Here is a 6,408-nt window from a genome sequence, read left to right on the forward strand (position 1 = left end):
CCATCTGTCCCTTCATGCCCATTGCCCGGGCTAACTGCTGGACGCTCTCCGGGTTCAGGAAACCGTCCGTGCTGCCTTCCGGGTGGCATCCCCCCGTCGGGGGTATGGAGTCAGGAGAGTCCAGCTCTGGGTCAGGCTGGGGACACACTGCTTCCTGCTTCCCGCCTGAAGGTTCGGGGGGGCCTCCAGGGCCAAAGCAGCGCGTGGCTGGGTGTCGGTGGGAGTCTCAGGGCGCCTCCCATCACCTGGAAGCGGTGTGCTGCTTTCCTTCTCCCTTGAGATCTTTAGCTTCTGCTTTGGGCGGGTCCCCTCCGAATCTTCCCCCCCCCCTGTAGCTGCCTCTTCCTGCCTGATGGCTGCGGTGCCGGGGCCCACCGGCACACCTTCCTCCTCACTTTCCGGACCGTCGTCCACTCCCTTGGGTCACCTGTTGCCTCCTCCATCGACTCTGGGTTGTCCGGGGGGAGCAGAGCCTGCAGAGGCGCTTTGCTGGCCTCGGGTCCATCCTGTGGGGCTGGGCCCGCCTGCACGACCTGGCTGTCCTGCAGACTAGCGGGGTCCTGGCAGGGGCCTGGTGCCTTCCCCTCCTCTGGGGGGGCTCGCCCCGCATTGCCTCTGCTGGCGACCTGGGCATAGGTGTTCCCCTGATGCGGGCATGCCCTATAGATGTGGCCCGCTTCCCCGCAAAGGTTGCAGCTTTTTTCTTGTGGGCAATCGTTTGCCAAGTGTCCCTCCTCCCTGCAGATGGTGGCTTTGCAGTCGGCCGCCACGTGACCTGACCTACCAAAGGCCTGGCACACTTTAGGTTGCCCTGCGTAGGTCAGGTAGCCTTTGCTCCCACCGATCGCGACGCTGGATGGTGGGTGTATGATGTTCCCGTCCACGTCCTTCCTCAGCGTCACCTTGACCTGCCTCTTACTGGTCCAGATCCCGAAGGGTCCATGATGTTGGTTCTTTCCCCTTCCACCTTCACATACCTTCCGAGGAAGGTCAGGACATCAACTGCTGGCACATGCGGGTTGTATATGTGTACAGTCACCATACGGCTCCTCTGCACTGACATCACGAACAGCGGGACAGTGGTCAGTACTGTGAGGGGGCCCTTACCTCCTTTCTGCTTGAAAAACTCCAGGAAGCGCTCGCAAAGCTTGGCACTCCTGAAGGTTACATCATATAAACCTCCTCCAGGGAAATACTGCAGGCAGTAAATGTCCGCAGCAGTGAACCCACAACAGTCCAACAGGACCCTCTTCATGAAGAAGTTGCAGTCGACAGGTGCACCTTCATCCACCTTCTTCACGGAAACATGGATGGTGTTCTGGACCCCCTGACCCAGGGCACGAGCACTCATCGCAGCCATCGTTGCAGGTTGGCTGCTCCCCTGACCCAGCGCTAGGCTGAATCCAGCATTAAGATCCACCGGTTGCAAGGGTGCACAGCCAACCCGACGTCTTCTTTCCACCTCCAACACGGTCACACTGTCCTCCTCTCGGTCCACAAAAGAATGGGTCTTTATTTTTACCGGATGTAAGCTGGTTCACTGAGCTGGAAGGTTTGTTCCCAGACGTTTTGTCGCCATTTTAGTTAACATGATCAGTGGGCCTCGGGTGAAGCCCCCGTGTCATGTCCCGCTTTCTATTTATATGTTCAGGCTTCCTTGGGTTGGTGATGTCATTTCCTGTGTTTTTTCTCAGGGGATGGTAGACTGATTTTGGAGCCAATGTGTTTGTTTGATGGAATTTATTCCGGTTGGAATGCCATGCTTCTAGGAGTTCTCGTGCATGTCTCTGTTGGGCTTGTCTTGGGATGGATGTGTTGTCCCAATCAAAGTGGTGTCCTTCCTCATCTGTATGTAAGGATACGAGTGATAGTGGGTCATGTCGTTTTGTGGCAAGTTGATGTTCATGTATCCTGGTGGCTGGCTTTCTGCCTGTTTGTCCAATGTGGTGTTTGTCACAGTTCTTGCAAGAAAAAACCTGGCCAAAGAAACACTGACTGCAGTATTATGAGAAGAACAGAAGACACATACACCAGACACCACCAACCTCATCAGCAAGGACAACATCAGCAAGCTAGTGGACCTATGCCTCACCACCCACTTCACTTTCAATAACAAAACCTACAGACAAACCAACGGTACACCCATGGGATCTCCGATATCAGGGTTCTTAGCAGAGGCAGTAATGCAGAGACTCGAACAAACAGCTCTGCCAATCAGCCAACCCAAACTTTGGGTCTGCTACGTGGATGACACCTTTGTCATCACTAAACGAAACAAATCAGAGGAAACCTTCAAGACCATCAATAATACCCTTACTGGCATAGCATTCACAAAAGAGGAGGAAAACAACAGCAAACTGCCATTCCTAGATGTCACAGTAGAGCGAACAGCCAATGGGGAACTTCAAACCAGCGTCTACAGGAAAACAACACACACGGACCAAATACTGAAATACAGGAGCAACCATCCCAACACCCACAAACGAAGCTGCATTAGAACATTATTCCAACGAGCCACTGCACACTGTGCAGCACAGAGGAACTACGAAGAGCAGAAGAAAATCACCTATACAGCGTATTCAAAAAGAACGGGTACCCAATGAACACCGTCCGCCGATTTCTCAGCAACAAACCCAAACAAACAGACAAAACAGGCTCAGAAACCATAACCACGCTCCCCTACATTAAAGACATTTCTGAAATGACTGCCAGACTACTCGGACTTCTTGGCATCAGGGTAGCCCACAAACCCACCAACACACTAAAACAGCAACTAATGAACTTAAAAGACCCTAGACAGACAACGAGCAAAACGAATGTCATTTACAAAATACCTTGCAAGAACTGTGACAAGCACTACATTGGACAAATGGGCAAAACGCGAGCCACCAGGATACATGCTGCAAAAAGAAAATCGGAGATGGCAAAACCGATCTGCAGCGAAAGTGATCACACATGAAAACGCAAAAGCAGATCACTAAGCAAAGACACAATCTTTTCGGTCGCGTTCCCTGGTGGACTAGTGGTTAGCATTTGGCACTTTCGCCGCTGCGGCCTGAGACCAATTTCCCCGTAAGGGAATGGAAGCTCTGTAGTACTACTCTATGTTGGTGATAGCGCTTCTGACTGATTTTTCAGGAGCTGACACCCGATCTGTTTTGTCCCAAAAGTTATCATTTAAGATAAAAAATCTGACAATCTGACACAAAAACAGTAACCCAAAGAGAAACTCAGCAAGCATGGTAATATCTGCAGAGGGAAACATTTCGGATCCACTGACCATTCGTCACTGCCAGGTTAACTGTGTTTCTATCGTAATATGCTGGGAGACATTGTTAACTTTATCTTTTGAATCATTTATTTATCAAAATCACACTTGCTCCTTAGCTTACCAGCATTAACTTTTGAACTTTAAAGGGACTTGAACAGCACTAATGCTCCTTCTGTTGCCCTGAGGTAATGCGATCCTCTGTTTTGTTTTTCTTTTCTGTCAGCAGCCATGTGAAGTGGAGAATTGGTCCTTCCAGTGTCTACCACAGTAAGCTTCTACTTATCTCTCTTTGTCTCTGTGTATCCACCTGGCCGTCTTTCACATTATCTAACAGTCCATCTGTATATACCCCTCATTTCCTGTTTATGCTCTGTGTAAAGTCTGACATTCGGAGACACTCTGAGAATGGGATGTTTTGTACTGGACTTACATTCCTCAGATAATGTGTCTTTTGTTATGGCTGAGGTAAGGAGACATTTCTTGTCTCAAAAGATTATGAATCTCCAGAATTTAAATTGGAATTCCTAATCCACCAGGAAAAAAAAAACAATGTCACAATTATAGGATTATAGCGATTGTCTTTACTGTTGGTGTAAAATGTTTGATTGATGACACCAGAGAATGAGAGGGATTGGCTTGTGGTCTCTGTGCTAAGACCACCACATTCCTGGTAAGGGTGCAGTTTATCCTGCCTCACCTCGTTACTCCTGCCAAACTGTGAATGAAGGGATGAGAATACAAGTAAAGGTGAAGCAGAAGTGCTTGTGGAAGAGCAGAAAGGAACTTTATGATGAATCCAGCAGTAAAAGAGACCCTGAAGCAGACTCGTGATGTCAAATGTGTTTTCTTTGCCAGTAAAACTCACTCACCGTCACTGCTTCAATTCAATGGTCCCTGCTTTGTGAGGCGGTATCTTTGCTGGTTGTTCACACTGTGAATGTTACCATTGTTGCTCATGTTCATGCTAACTCCACAACTCTAATGCATGTAAGCATCACACATAAACTGGAGATTGGAGCTGAAAACCGAGAGACCTCCAGCTGTGCAACAAGACTGGCTCCCTGCATTAGGAGCTTCGGCAAAGCTTCATGCCAATAGCTTCGGTTTTGCAAATAGCCAGTGCATTCAGTTATTGAGAGAAAGATTGGCGTTTCAAGGCTACCCAAGAGCCCAGCTTCTTTTATTTTGCTACCCTGTGATGTTGCCGGTGATACAGAAAATCGTCAATCGGGATTATGCCTTCAGGAGATAGCTTCGAAACTTTGTCAGCTCCACTGTTTTCTAGTCAGACCTCCAGACATCCAGGTTTCAAAGCAGTTATTCTCAACATTGTGATCCGACAATAAACCAACTATGTACCTGCATTTAGTTAATTGAAGTTTATGAAGAGATTGGAATCAAACAAACCCATCAACGATTGTGTCTTCCCCAGCTCCACGCTCAGTGAGACAGGGACAAGCAGCAGGATTTTGTCATCACACTGTCCATGGCCACTGCATCTTCAATCAGCTGCTTGCTGCACATCCCTGGCAGGCAAGATCCTACAACCAGGGCCAATCTTCTCCATCCACCAAGCACAAGATCAAGAAAAAAACAGGAAGATTTCTCCCGCTCAGTAAATCCCAGAGCACCATTGACACAATCTCCGCGTGAGTGGAATTTTCTCTTAGCTCCACTTGGGAAAACTTAACTGACACTCCGTATGAACGTCTCTTCTCCTGTGAAAAATGACATTTCACAAGGTATGCAGCAGATTCTTCTTGATCTTTGAATAGTTTTTAACTGAAGTGTGAAAATCCAGCCCCCAAATGCGAAGCTACAGAAGTTGCTGATGTACTGATCAAACAAAGTGCTGAAAGTATTAAGTGAGACTGGGCAGACAGACACACATCTCACACAATCTGTAACAGAAATCACTGGGTTTATTGCAGCAGATTCACCATCCCAGAGTGACTGACAGTCACATGGGCAGCTAAAGGATGAGGGCACCGACATTAAAATATGAGTTTTGAATGTTAAATGAAAATGGGTTATTATGGTCTGAAGGAGTGACAGCTGAAAAGTGGAAGATGTAAATGATATTATTTGTGATTGAGCAGAATAAACTGGGAACTTGTGATTTTCGAGGTGGATCATCTTTGGCACATTGAAATGAGGTTGCAGGGGCTTTGGTGTGAAAAGGGAAAATAAGGATTTTAGATAAATAACAAGACAACCAAGTCAAGCCTGGCTGGCTCAGTTGGTAGAGCGTGAGACTCTTAATCTCAGCATCGTGGGTTCGAGCCCCACGCTGGGCGTCGTAGCTTCTTACTGCTTTGCTTTCTGTGATGCAGCATAGCTTTCCAACGTTATCAGTGAAACGAGCAGCTGCAGCTATGCTGAAAACATGACTGCACTTCTGCTGCTTTGAAAATCCTGGTTTCCAGTTTTGCAGTGAAATTTGATTCCACTTCACTGGAAATCGCAGAGATCGTTTTGGACGTGCAGCCGCTTGTGTAATAAATGACAGGACTTGCAAAGGCACTAACGCAACTCCAACCCTGCACCAATAAGATTGTTCAGAGTCACAAACTGAGAATGGTCACGTCCTGGGCAGCTCCATGTTAAATGGAGCTGAAACAGAACGAACTAACTCTGGGGATACCACGGAAAACATCGATGACGTCTACTTGAACTCAATGGCTACCCTCCTCGCCCATTTTCTTGGCTGCTCGATAGTGCCCTGCTACAATATTAATTTCACACCAAATGCTGATAGTTCTTCAATCAAAACAAATACCAACAGAAAGCTTCGGTCCCTCTCCATTGTGGGTAAGAACCTGGTTGTCAGGTGCAAGGGGCTTTTGGTACTGTTGTATGTGGCGCAGACCTGGCCTATTCCCTGGACCTGCGCCGCTGCGGTCACCGGTCCATCTTCCACTTCATTTGGGGATCGAGAATGGACCGGGTCCGCAGGGACACCATGTACAAAGACCTGGAAAATGGGGGAAAGGATGTACCGAACGCCACCCTCGCCCTGATGGCTATCTTTGTGTGTGGCTGCATCAAGCTCTGGGTAAATCCTCAGTACGCAAACACCAAGTGTCCTTACTTACTGAGGTTCTACCTGTCCCCGGTGTTGCGAAGGATGGGCCTGG

General features: G+C 48.3%; 1 non-coding gene across 1 annotated transcript; it reads left to right on the forward strand.

The window, feature by feature from the left end:
• The first annotated feature begins 5,495 nt into the window (after positions 1-5,495).
• On the forward strand, positions 5,496-5,568 carry trnak-cuu (transfer RNA lysine (anticodon CUU)). Its single transcript has one exon. It is a non-coding gene; the product is annotated as a tRNA-Lys (tRNA).
• Positions 5,569-6,408: the final 840 nt, after the last annotated feature.

The sequence above is a fragment of the Stegostoma tigrinum genome, unplaced genomic scaffold (assembly GCF_030684315.1).
Source record: "Stegostoma tigrinum isolate sSteTig4 unplaced genomic scaffold, sSteTig4.hap1 scaffold_203, whole genome shotgun sequence".
NCBI lineage: Eukaryota > Metazoa > Chordata > Chondrichthyes > Orectolobiformes > Stegostomatidae > Stegostoma > Stegostoma tigrinum.